This window comes from Thunnus albacares, chromosome 1, assembly GCF_914725855.1.
Source record: "Thunnus albacares chromosome 1, fThuAlb1.1, whole genome shotgun sequence".
NCBI classification, from domain to species: Eukaryota; Metazoa; Chordata; class Actinopteri; order Scombriformes; family Scombridae; genus Thunnus; species Thunnus albacares.
Window position 1 is genome coordinate 28890015 of NC_058106.1, and position 12250 is coordinate 28902264.

The 12250-nt window shown below is 39.8% G+C and overlaps 1 long non-coding RNA gene across 1 annotated transcript; it reads left to right on the forward strand.

Moving 5' to 3' along the window:
• Positions 1 to 249: 249 nt before the first annotated feature.
• On the forward strand, positions 250 to 8386 carry LOC122983674. The gene is made up of 3 exons (XR_006403752.1): positions 250 to 359; positions 2246 to 2311; positions 8299 to 8386. It is a non-coding gene; the product is annotated as an uncharacterized LOC122983674 (long non-coding RNA).
• Positions 8387 to 12250: the final 3864 nt, after the last annotated feature.

The following is a 12250-nucleotide window of genomic DNA, read 5'->3' on the forward strand; positions in this document are numbered from 1 at the left end:
GATTTCCATAAAAATGAAACCCAACACTGGTGGGTGTATTATTTTTGAAGCCACCAAAAAACAAATTCCTACAACGGAAAAATATAACCTTGATTAGATAATCAGAATCCAAATTTTAGCTTCTGTGCATGAGGACAGATAAGAGAGAAATCAATGGCTGTTTTTGTTTAATTGCATAACTCGTCTTAGTCATGCATGAGCAGTTGAACTCCGTAGGCTGTGTTCCTTTTCAAACTGCAGAGGAGAGAAGAGCAACAGAAGTGTCTGATGTGGAGTGGCAGCTGAGATCAGTGTCGAAAGCACAAATAGACGGAGGCGAGGCCCAAGTCCAGAATGATGATCACTTGCAAGACATTCAGGTACACGTGCAAATTTTGTACCTGAATTGTGAATCGTACTGAACCGTGTCTTCAATCTTCAGTCTCAAATTACAATGATCCCCTTTTGTTTCTGAGATATTTATATATTTATATACGGTATATACTGAATTTTTCAGTTGCTTAGGGCGTTGTCATAGTCTTTAGGAGGAAATAACTGTCCTATATTGGTATGCTATCAAATCTGAAAGGTGAACAAGCACAAACGAACTACATTTTGCTATTTCTAGGCGAGGGCCCGAGGCTTTGTCAGCAAGTCTTTCGCTTCTGTGTATGTACTGTTCTCTGAGACTTTGAACAAATATTGCCTTGCACTAATCCCTTTCCTGAGACAGGAGAGCGTCTGTGGCCTAGAGACAGGCTTAATGAATAAATTTTACGCAGAATAGAAATGGAAAATGTAAGAGGGGAGGAAGATGCAAATCTAAGATTCACAAAAACAGAGCAAACTACAGTAATAGGAGTAAGTGGGAGAAATATAGCAGATAATTTAGATTATTGCATCGATCCTATCCAATTTTGTGTGTATTTATTTTGCATTGCATTTAATAAGAAATATGTAGAATTTGATTATGTCCTAATGTCCACAGAGATTTTGTAACATTTAGATAAAGGCAGGAAAGCATCTCTGCAAAACAGTAACCATATTGAGAATATTAGTTATTGGTAGTGCAGTAAACAGCACACAAACTGTAATAAAACATTATCTTTATAATACACACACAGAGGCCACCCAGTTATTGCCAGTCACAAGACCACTAGCTATATTGATATTAATGTTTATATTTAGTTTGCTGAATACAAGTCAGCATTCACACGTCTCTCTATTTATATTCTTAAGAGAAGACACACCTTTATGCACTACTTCATATTTAGATATGGTTCACTAGCAGCCTAAAAATATGGTTCAACAATCAACATTGTCAATCTACAAGCAGGGGTGTGTGTAGCATGCTGCCACATGTCCACATCTGCTTATCTACATTTTTTTCTGTGTGTGATTGCTAAAATCATATAGTTTGATGTTTTAGTAAGTGAGTTTCGACCAATAAACACATGGAAGAGGTCATGGTAGGGCCCTCACAAAACATTCTTTCTTCAAAGTGGACATAACATGCTTTTTGTGATTTTCTGTCATGGTCAAAGTTCCAAAATTTGAGGTGAATGTATGTAAAAATGCTCCCTGAAAGTCAAAAGCCAGGGGTTCAGCTTGCTCTGAATGCTTCATTTGCAAAGGTAACTCTATTTCCTCCTTGTGATGACGTCAGATTGTTTGTGCCTGCCCATAAATATATGTCCGTTCTATAGTCTTTGTTGCTGAGGTTGTTCTATGGATTGTTCAAATTGTCCACATATTTCAGATCAGATTCTAGCTTGAACATCTATGGATATATTTCAGAAGTTTCTGTTTTGAGTGAAGAATGACAAAGAGAAGTGAAATCCTACTACTATTGTTTGTTTATTCAGCCTCCGCAAGCTAACCAGTCAGAACAGAGTGGGCTCATGCGGAGGGGGGCCTTAAAAAGACTGGAGCTAAAACAGCCTGTTTCAGACAAAAGCTGGACTGAGGGGCTGCATAAAGGACCAGTATAAGATGAATAAGGAGTATTTTGAACTGTAAATTGTGCAAAGATATTCCAGTAGAACCCCAAAATAAAAATATAGACCTTGAAATGTGAATGATACGTCCCCTTTAAGATCACACATACTGTTAGTCACACGTACAGCATAACCCTAAAACTTGACACTGATGAAGCATTTAGTAATAAATCTGATGTAAGGGTACCTTAAATATATTCAACTCAAATGATGCAAAGTAACAACCAGTGATGATTGTTATCTTATGTGTTGTGGGAATTTGTCCTCAGGAGTAAGTTACAAATGAGGACCTGAGGGCTCAACAGAGGAAACAGTAGGAAACAACAGAGACCGCGGTGAGAACAGCCTGTCCGAGAGCTGCTGTTTGCTTCTTCTTCTTCTGCATAGATGCAGACAAACAGCTTTCTCCCTCCAGACTGGCCTATGTGTTGATTTGCTTGCTGCTTTGAGATTTGGAGCTTAGGGCTTTATAGGTAGACACTCTAGGAGTGAGTTAGTGAATGTGCCCTACTTACTGATAAGAAAGCAGGGCTGCTAAAGCTGCAGCAATGTCCTAGCATTGGCCTCTAAGCCCTCACCATCTTCTCTGCCTATCAGCTTGGTGTGTGCAACCAAGCAGCAACATGTCCCACATGCTACTCACATATAGTTAAACGTGGTGCACACATGACAGACTGTACAGTATGTACCGTCTATACATGCCTACATACTGACCTCAAAAGACATGACCGAAGAAGCTCACAGAACACCATCAGACACAGTAAACACGGATTCAAGTACACACTCTGCCCTTAATGTGATGCAGACAAACCTATGGTGATCCCCTGAAGCTGCACTGAAGGCTTCAGTGGTCAGTTATACACTCACCGGCCACTTTATTGTTTTATTGCTCGCTACTACCATGTTGGACCACCTTTTGCCTTCAGAATTGCCTTAATTCTTTGTAGCATAGATTCAACAAGGTGCTGGAAACATTCCTCAGAGATTTTGGTTTGAAAGTTGACATGATAGCATCATGCAGTTGCTGCAGATTTGTCAGCTGTGTATCCATGATGTAAATCTCCTGTTCCAACACATCCCAGAGGTGCTCTATTGGATGGAGCTCTGGTAACTGTGGAGGCCATTTGAGTACAGTGAAGTCATTGTCATGTTCAAGAAACCAGTTTGAGATGATTTGAGCTTTGTGACATGCTGTGTTATACTGCTGGAAGTGGCCATTAGAAGATGGGTACACTGCAGTCAGAAAGGGATGGACATGGGCAGCAACAATATTCAGGTTGGCTGTGGCGTTTAAACGATGCTCAATTGGTGCTGAGGGGCCCTAAGTGTGCCAAGTGTTCTTAGCTGACAGGAGTGGCACCTTGTGTGGTCTTCAGCTGCTGTAGTCCATCTGCTTCAAGGTTCGATGTGTTGTGTGTTCAGAGATGCTCTTCTGCATTCCTCAGTTATAACAAATGAGTTACTGTTGCCTTTCTATTAGCTCAAACCAGTCTGGCCATTCTCCTCTGATCTCTGCCATCAACAAGGCATTTTCGTCCAGAGAACTGCCGCTCAGTGGATTTTTTTTCTGTTTTTTTGACCATTCTCCGTAAACCCTAGAGATGGCTGTGCAGGAAAATCCCAGTACATCAGCAGTTTCTGAAATACTCAAACCAGCCTGTCTGGCACCAACAACTAAGCCACGTGCAAAGTCACTTAAATCACATTTCTTCCCCGTTCTGATGCTTGGTTTGAACTTCAGCAGAACGTCTTGACCTACATGCCTAAACGCATTGAGTTGGCTGATTACATATTTGCGTTAACAAGCATTTGTATCTAACAAAGTGGCTGGTGAGTGTACAATGTAACAAAATCAGAACAGACAGCACAGCAACTCATCTCTCCAAGCATAGTGTCTTACTATGTTTATACTGTGTTGGTTTATGCATTTTGAGAGCAGTGAAATAGAAAAATAACAGTTTGGGTTTTAAGATATATGTCAAACCAGTAAACTTTCAAACTCTCACATTAATGTATCCGTCAATACATTATCAGGTGCTTTGATGGCTTTTCAGAAAAAAGGATGTTGTATCTCTGGTGAACATGTTTGGTCATGTCTGCTAATATTAGCCTTCATCCAAAGGTCGGTCCCTAACGTTAGTCATGACGACACCCCTAAGTCGCCTCTCTCTGCATTGCTTTCTTATGGCCTATCAAATGTCTGACACCAAACATTTTTCTGTTTAACAAGTCATTAATTGATAAAAAAAAAAAAGCCTTCCTAAGTAGTTGAATGTACTATTTTAAGATCAGTTTTGAATAATTATTATTTTGCCTTGTTGAAGATACAGTCATGCTACATCACTAACATATCTGACTTTGGTAAAACAAACACTTGTTTCCCATAAAATGTGACTTAATATGGCACTCGACTTTGTTTGACAAGTCAGTTTCACAGTGTTTGTGACTGAGCTCACTGACGCAAGAACTTACTGCAGGAAAGACCATGCAGCTCTGTGTGGTGACAGATTTTCCTGGAAACCCACCAAGGTTCACTGAAGTCACATGGTATTCTGATGAAATGATAAAAATTCCCATTAATCTTTCCCGGCGTGTCCACAGTAGAGTGTACTATAAAAGTAATAAGTTATTTTTTAAGACTGGACAGTTGATCCACACACACAAGTAGGTCTTTGACAGTTTTTCCTGTCCCTTTCAATGGAACCATTCTTGTTCCGTTGGCGCAACACTTTATTTGATGTCTTTTGCAGTCTCACCAAACTGAGCAAAATCTTCAAAAAGCTACAACAGTGTGGTGCTGTTGAGCAAGGCAAACGTGTACACCTGATATTCCGCACAAAGTAGCTCACAGCTGCAAATTTTTACCGGCATTGCTAAAAAAAAAAAATGCATGGAGACCTCGAACTTCCTCAGACAAATAAACAGCACATATTGATTTTTTTTTGAGTATCAATGTGTGTTTTTCTCATTGCCTGATTGCAGTCATCCTCTCTTCATTTCTTTTCCTCCAGCACGAACTTGTCATGCCAAAGCAATGACGCACAGAGACAGTGTGGTCTGGATCTTGTTCAAGTCGTAGTTGTAGTTTTACGAACAAAACTGTCAGATTAGTTAATCACAACCTAAAACAATCTTTGAGCTCTTACAATCTTGTAAAAATTAAATGAGACGGAAGTACTTGAAACTATTTCATCACTGTAAGAATACATTTTATTATATACAGCGCTTAAAACTGAATAAGAATCAGTGTGAATTAAAATCAAAGCTAAAGATATCTAAGAGTGAATGAATTCTACCCAAAGGAAGAACAAATATAGTTTGTGAGTGGAGGTCAGGAAAAGGCACATATGTAAAATCTGCTATCATGTAAGTATCACAGATAAAATAAATGTGTGAGACTCTGACTGACACTCCTCAGAGAGAAGAGTGCATATATTCCCACATGTGCTGATACAGCAGACACTTTCGTCCTCTTGCTCCCTCGGCTATGTGGACCCCCGGCTCCTATAGCTTTGTCTACTACACTTTACTCTCTTGGCAGTACTTGAGAACCTTTAGCCTACATACCATGAGAACAAGGAGAGGAGAGTTATTCTGAGAAATAAAGTGAAGCAGAATTACCAACAGGCTGTCAGACAGATTGACACAAAAGAAATCCAGACAGTAAGGCGGTGAAACGGCAAAGAAAGAAAAGCTTGGGGGAACTAATGAGGGTATTTTGATGGGGGAGGAGGAGTCTTAGCCAAGGAGACATGTCATGGCCAACAAGAATGCGGTCTATCTGATTAATCTGGTAACGGGCCAAGGAGAGGAGGTGTTGAGTTAGGAGTTAAAAAGGAAAGAAAAACAAAATTTTCAAAGAGATGAGCAATGATTTGTCATTTCTCAAGCAGAAAAACAAAAATAAAAATGAAAAAAAGAGGCTTTGTGGGGCCTGGATGGGAATGGGATGAATGGTGGCACTGTCTACTTCATAACATCTTTTCTAAGAAACAGAACCACCTATATGGTGCTGACTATTTTTAACTACTTTCCATTTGCATTATGCTGTCAGCGTATTTGAGAGGGTTGAAGCTGCATGGGGCGTGACCCGCAGCACATTATGTTGCCTGCATCGTCATGAGGGTATAATAACTGCAAAGTAAATGTAAGGGACATATGAGGAGAAATTAAGAAACTGAAAAGAAGCAGACATACATGAATTAAGAAACTGAATTAAGAAACTGAAAAGAAACAGACATACATGATCACAGATACCTCCTACATAATTCAACAGAAGAGTCAACGGTCCCAGTCCAGTGTTTTGTCTGTTCACTTTGCTTGTCATTGCTCCTAATAGCTAATGAACCAAAACATTTTTGAGTGAGCTATTTTCTGAAGTGCCGGCTCACACAGAGATGATTGTGCAGAGTGAGTGAGCTAGAGGCAGTAGGTTTAGTTCAGCGGGTTTATTTCAGGGACAGAGAGAGAGAGAGAGAGAGAGGAAGTCTTCAGCTCTGGGGAGTCCTCAATGGAATATGCTGCTCTTCACATTCAGGCTTGCTGTGGGCATTCCTCACTAAGACAGAGACTATACTTCCCAGCATGCAACAGAGCCTCCTGGCATTTATCAGTCAGTCAGTCAGTCAGTCAGTCAGCCATTCCCAAGTAAATGTCCTACATTCAACAGTGCATAAAAAGAGCAAAGGTAAACAAGTAGTAGTTAAATGAACTCAAGTGTGAAACTCACTCATGGTGATAAATCCTTCCTTTGGGTTTTAAATGATTAACTTGACATGTAAGCAGTATTCAAATGTTGCACTGTAGCTGGTGTATGGTGCGTGGTGTTATTTTTTTCTAATTTGGGAGATTTTGTGCTTTTAGATCAGTTTGATTTCATACTTCTCTACAGCTGCAGAAATATAATTGAAGAAATAGTTCAGCATTTTGGAAAAGTCCCTTTTTTTCAGGAGGTTAGATGAGAATATCAGTATGAGTTATGTTTGTGTGTTAAGCACTCAGCTGCAACCAAGTTATTAGCCTAAAAAAATATGCCTACACTTTTGAAGCTTGTTAATTATTATGCTGTGTCATGTTTGTTTGTGTAAAAAATAAAACTTGTGGCTTTAGGGGGAGTTTTGTGATGTAACTTTGGACAGAGGCTAGCTGTTTTCTCCTGTTTCCAGTCTTATGCTAAGCTAGGTTAAACTAATTGCCTCCTGGCTCCAGCATCATACATGAGAGTGGTATCAACTCTTGGAAAGAAATTGAAAGAAAGTCACAGTAACTGCATTAAGAAACATCACATTTAGGCAAATAAGCCAATTCATCCATAATTCATCACACTGTTGCCGGTGCTTTGTTGCAATAGTCAGGAATCATATGAAGCAATACCACAAAAATTGTACTTTAGTAAATTCACTTTATTTCCCACCTCTCTTCCTGTTGGTGTTAAACATACTGTAAATTATGATGAGTTGAAAACATCTGCATTTCCCAAAGACATGAAGATATTTTAAAAATGAAATGTCCTTTATAGAGTGTGGATTTGAGGGTATGTTTTTCCAAATATTGGAAAGCATGTCTCTAAATGTGTCATATCCCACACAAGTTGTTCAATTCCAACCTATGTATTTGTCTGCTGTCAGAATTTTTTTTCTTTCTTTTAGCTCTGTTAGTTTTCTGATTTTGCTTTCTAAACTCAGTATAGACCTCTTTTTCCCCCCTCCTTTCTTTCCAACATACATTGTGTTCCAGTGAAATGTCCACAGCATGTGTGTGTGTGTGTGTGTTCTTACTGTAATGTGCTGAGCTGTGATTGTTAATATGATGTTGAAAGAGAAAATCCCTCCACAAAGGTATGTAACCTCACAGATCAATCCTCTTAACTGATTAAAGCTTTACCAGAGGTTGCACTCCCTGCAGCCATCTGCAGGTCAGCTGCCTGCCGTTATGGAACAAACTGGGTTCAGCGCTGATTAGGATGATTACAGCTGTTGTTGTCTTTGCAGAAATAAATGAACATCAACCACAGCAAATTTAACATTAAGCTTTGTGTAAAAACTGTAGATAGTCTCGGCTGTGTTTAAGGTGTATTCTCAAAGAAATGAAACAGATTCTTTGCATTTGGGAATATCTGAATGACAGTGCATCACGCTGAGAAACAGCAATCTGACGTGATCGGTTCATTCATTTCCCAGGTCCATTCACTTTCTAACAGGAAATGTGCACTTTGAACAACTTTATTGCTTTCTCCAATTTCTACTTCCTTCTTGACCCAGTTTGAACACTTGAATCATCTGACTATTTTCCTCTGTGTCTGCACTTCTCTGCTATGTCACAGTTAAGGAGACTGGAAGTGGGTCAGACCAAGCATATGAGGGGCCCTGAAAAGAGGCTACCCAGCAGGCTAGACCATTGTCCCCTCACTCCAGGTATGAAATCGGTGTGTGTTTTGTGTGTGTGTGTGAATGTATGTGTGTGTGTGTGTGTGTGTGTTTGTGCCTTTAGCGTCTCTCTAATGCACTGGGTGTTCTCATTCAACTGATGCTCTATTTGTGGAAGTATCCATGGTGATAATGATTTGCAGTCATGGAAAAGGGTAGATGGACAAGTGGAAGCGTCTATTTGGCACACATGGGTGAGATCTCTGCTTCCCTGCCAGTTTTATATCCTATATAAAGAAGTGGGGTAGTGGGCTGAACAGGGATAAGAGTTGTGAGGGTAAGGATGGGTAAAAAGTTTCAGAATGGAAGAAAAAAAAAAGGAAGTACAGAGCGTTTAGAGCTCCAGTCAGGCCCCGAGGGTAAGTTGGATTTGCGAGGAGACACGTAGCTGTACATTCCCAACATGACTAAAGCTGCTGCGTTCTGCTTTCCTTGCTTTTCGACAGTATAGACCATTACATAACCAACAGCCTGTGGCATTAATGACGTTGTTAACTAAACATTTAAGTGAAAAGTACATGCACACCACAAACACACTGTACAAATCCAAAGACTGCATAGTCTCATAGGAAAACCATATGGAAGTCCTAAAAGTCAGCAAACATAATGTGAAAACAGAAGAAAACGACTGACTGCTGAGAAATATTCTGTTTACTATTGACTGTGCACTTCTGCAGAAGACATAGAGGGACTTCAGAGAATGAGAGCGGGAGGGAGAAATGGGCACAGGGTGAGAAAACATGTAATTAGCCAAAAACAACTGTTACCTGGAGACTACAGATAGGAATGGGTGGGAAAAAAGATAGCTCTGTTAAACAAGTCCTGATGATATGAGCTGCGTGTCACTTGCATTTTGCATTTAATTCTTGATTGTTGGTGGTGTTGTTGTGGAGCACTTTGTTGTTAAATGTCTTTAATTTTTTAAGTAATGTCTTTCCTTTTGTGGTTGTATTTGTCTGACAGTTGAGACAGACACGAAGAGAATTTCCAAAAGGATAATAAATTAAACTAACTAGGTATACACACACACACACACACACACACACACACACAATCATAACCAGATTTTATAATTCCCTCTCCGTCAGGGGCCTGTTTTGAGCAGACAAAGGCGTGTTAGCTTCAGTAGAAACCAGTTCCTCTCCCTCCGCAGCAGCGCTCTCAGCAGTTCGCTATGGAGTGATTTCATAACTAAAGACAACAGAGACCAGGCCATCAATCATCAACCAATCAAAGCAGACATCTAAGTGAAAGTGTCCCAAAGGGGATATAAATGTTACCCGTGGTGCCGTGTGACCGAGGATGAAGAAACAACCCCTCACTGTTTCCTCTGATACTTCATAGCTGCAAATTTGTTCCGCAGGGTCGAGGACATTATGCCAATGTAGCATCAAATGTAGCATCAAATGTAGCATCAAATCGAAGCTATCAAATCTAATTTCGGTGACTTCTCCTCAGTGTGTAAGCCTTTTTTGCTTTACACACTATGTAACCGAGGAACTATTTTAAGTTGTGCACAGATTTGTTTCAGCCTTTCTCTGACATCAAGGACTCTAAATATCTGTGTTACTAAGACAGTTATGAAAACTGGTGGGAGACCAGTTCAACTGCACCAGAGAAAAAAGTGACGCTGGTTTCCAGGCAATCAGGACTCAATTAAACTAAACTGGTCACTCAACCAAAGTCTGTACATACACACAAAATCAGTACATTAGTGATCTGTTATTATGCTCTAAATGCTCTGGCTTATCTAACCGAGGTGGTGAGACATTAGGGGGTAGGCGACAGACAAATTGAGATGGAAAAAGAGAGAAAGACAGAAAGAGAGAAGGATTGCTTGGCTTGGTGTTGGCAGGGCAGTTAGATAACTGAAGGTCAGAGGCAGAGTGTACTGTGCTGTGAGTCACAGCGGGCTCTGAAATACCGCAGGCTGGGGAGACTGGGCGAGCTCTCAGCCCACACCTGACCTCAGCACCTTTTCCCCTTCCTCAACACTCCACTCCTCACTCATGGTCCCCCCCCCCCTTCTCTTTCTTCCGTCCAAGACATGCATCTCTTGGACAGTGTGTTCTACTTTCTTATTTTACTCAGTACTGGTAATCAGGAACTTTCTGACCTTTAGAGAAAGGCTTTATAGGAATCCATAACCCATGTCTTCCCAACATTTCACCTGATCCGTTTGGGACTTTTTTATACAAAAGCAGATGTCTTGTGATATCCTCCATGTCAAGCTGTTTACATATACTGCTGGCATGAATGGTATGGGTCAGGAATTGTGTCACATTATTGACTATTTGCGAGCAACCCATGTTAGGTATGTGTGCCCATCTGAGCCTGGTCTTGAGATTTATCATTTATATGGTCCTCTGGACACAGGTCAACCTTTTTAAAAGGACACAAAGCCACCAAGTCTGTAATTAACATCCTTCACTTACATGTGAGCTCACAACGAGGCAACTAAAACTGTTTTTTTTTAATTTAAGCATTCAAATTGGTTTTGTAACAGGATGCAAGAAACAGATAGTGATGGTGCATTTGGGAGACAAACAACTTTTTGTATTTAATGAGGTAGAAGAGTGTCCCTTGCTCTGGAGGAGCTGTGCCACAGAGGGTCACCTTGCTTGTTTTTTTTTTTTTTTTGTCTGTTTTCAGAAAAGCTCTAGTGTAATCTGTGTGCAGAGCAGCTCACAGCTGAAGGTAACCCGTTGTTTACAGATTAAGCTCTGTTCCTTCAACGGAACAGGCTGACCCAAATCGTTAAGGTCAGGAAGGAAAAAACAGATGATACTGAATTGTTACAGTTGTGTTTGTGCATGTGTGTGTGAATAATGCACACCTGCTTGTGTGTAAGGGAAAATGTTCTCGCTAAGACCCTCGCTGCAGTCTTTGGACCAGTGTCATGTGTGAGTGTTTGAGGATCCCGTGGTGAGAGTAGAGTATTGTGTTTCTATTTTATTTATTAGCCTCTTATATAAGCACCAGCAGGGGGAAAGGACATACTGAGACAGGGGTAAAGGGCACCAAGCTATCAAATATAGTCAGGGTACACAGAGTCTGTTATTGAAGTAGTATAGAAAATTACTAGAATGAGATTATGGGAACAAAAGATAAAGCACAAAGAAAAAGGACTTCTCATATATTTATAAAATCTTTATCTTCTGAAAATATTTTGACAACTCCTGGGAAACTAAATGGGAACTACAGATAAGAAACTCGATTACATAGTAAACTGGATTGAGAGTTTTGTGCAAAACTGTGTTTTTTCCTGTTTACAGCAACAAAATGTACTGTATGCAGCACTTTTTGAATCCATTTGTGGACATTTTATGGTCGCAAATATATTCAACTGACCATCAGAGCTCGACAAGAACTCATCTTACAGTATTTAGTTTCAGTTACTACCACTTCCTCTCTGATAAAGGTCTGCAGGGACTGAAAGGTTACTTAGAACACTATTTTTATTGCATGTTGAACAAGTAGAAAACATTGCTCTATAAAAGTGAGACCACACAAAATAGGAAAATATAAAAAAAAAATATACATGAAACAATACAATTATTTTAACCACAAAGAAGCCAACAAAGAAAGGACATGATTAAGCAAATATCTTTCATCAGCTTTCATCTACAGAGAACAGAAAGAAGAAAGGGAATGAAAAATAAAGTGGGTGTTGCTCATTTATAAATGTCTTGAATCGACGTGTGGGAATCTCTTTTTTTTTAACATACTAACATCACCTTAGCACAAAACGTGACTACAAAACAATGTTATAATTATGATGAATCCAGGAATGAAACCAAGGTATCAATCAAGTAATGTGAGTGTGCAGAATATTATCTGACAAAAAAT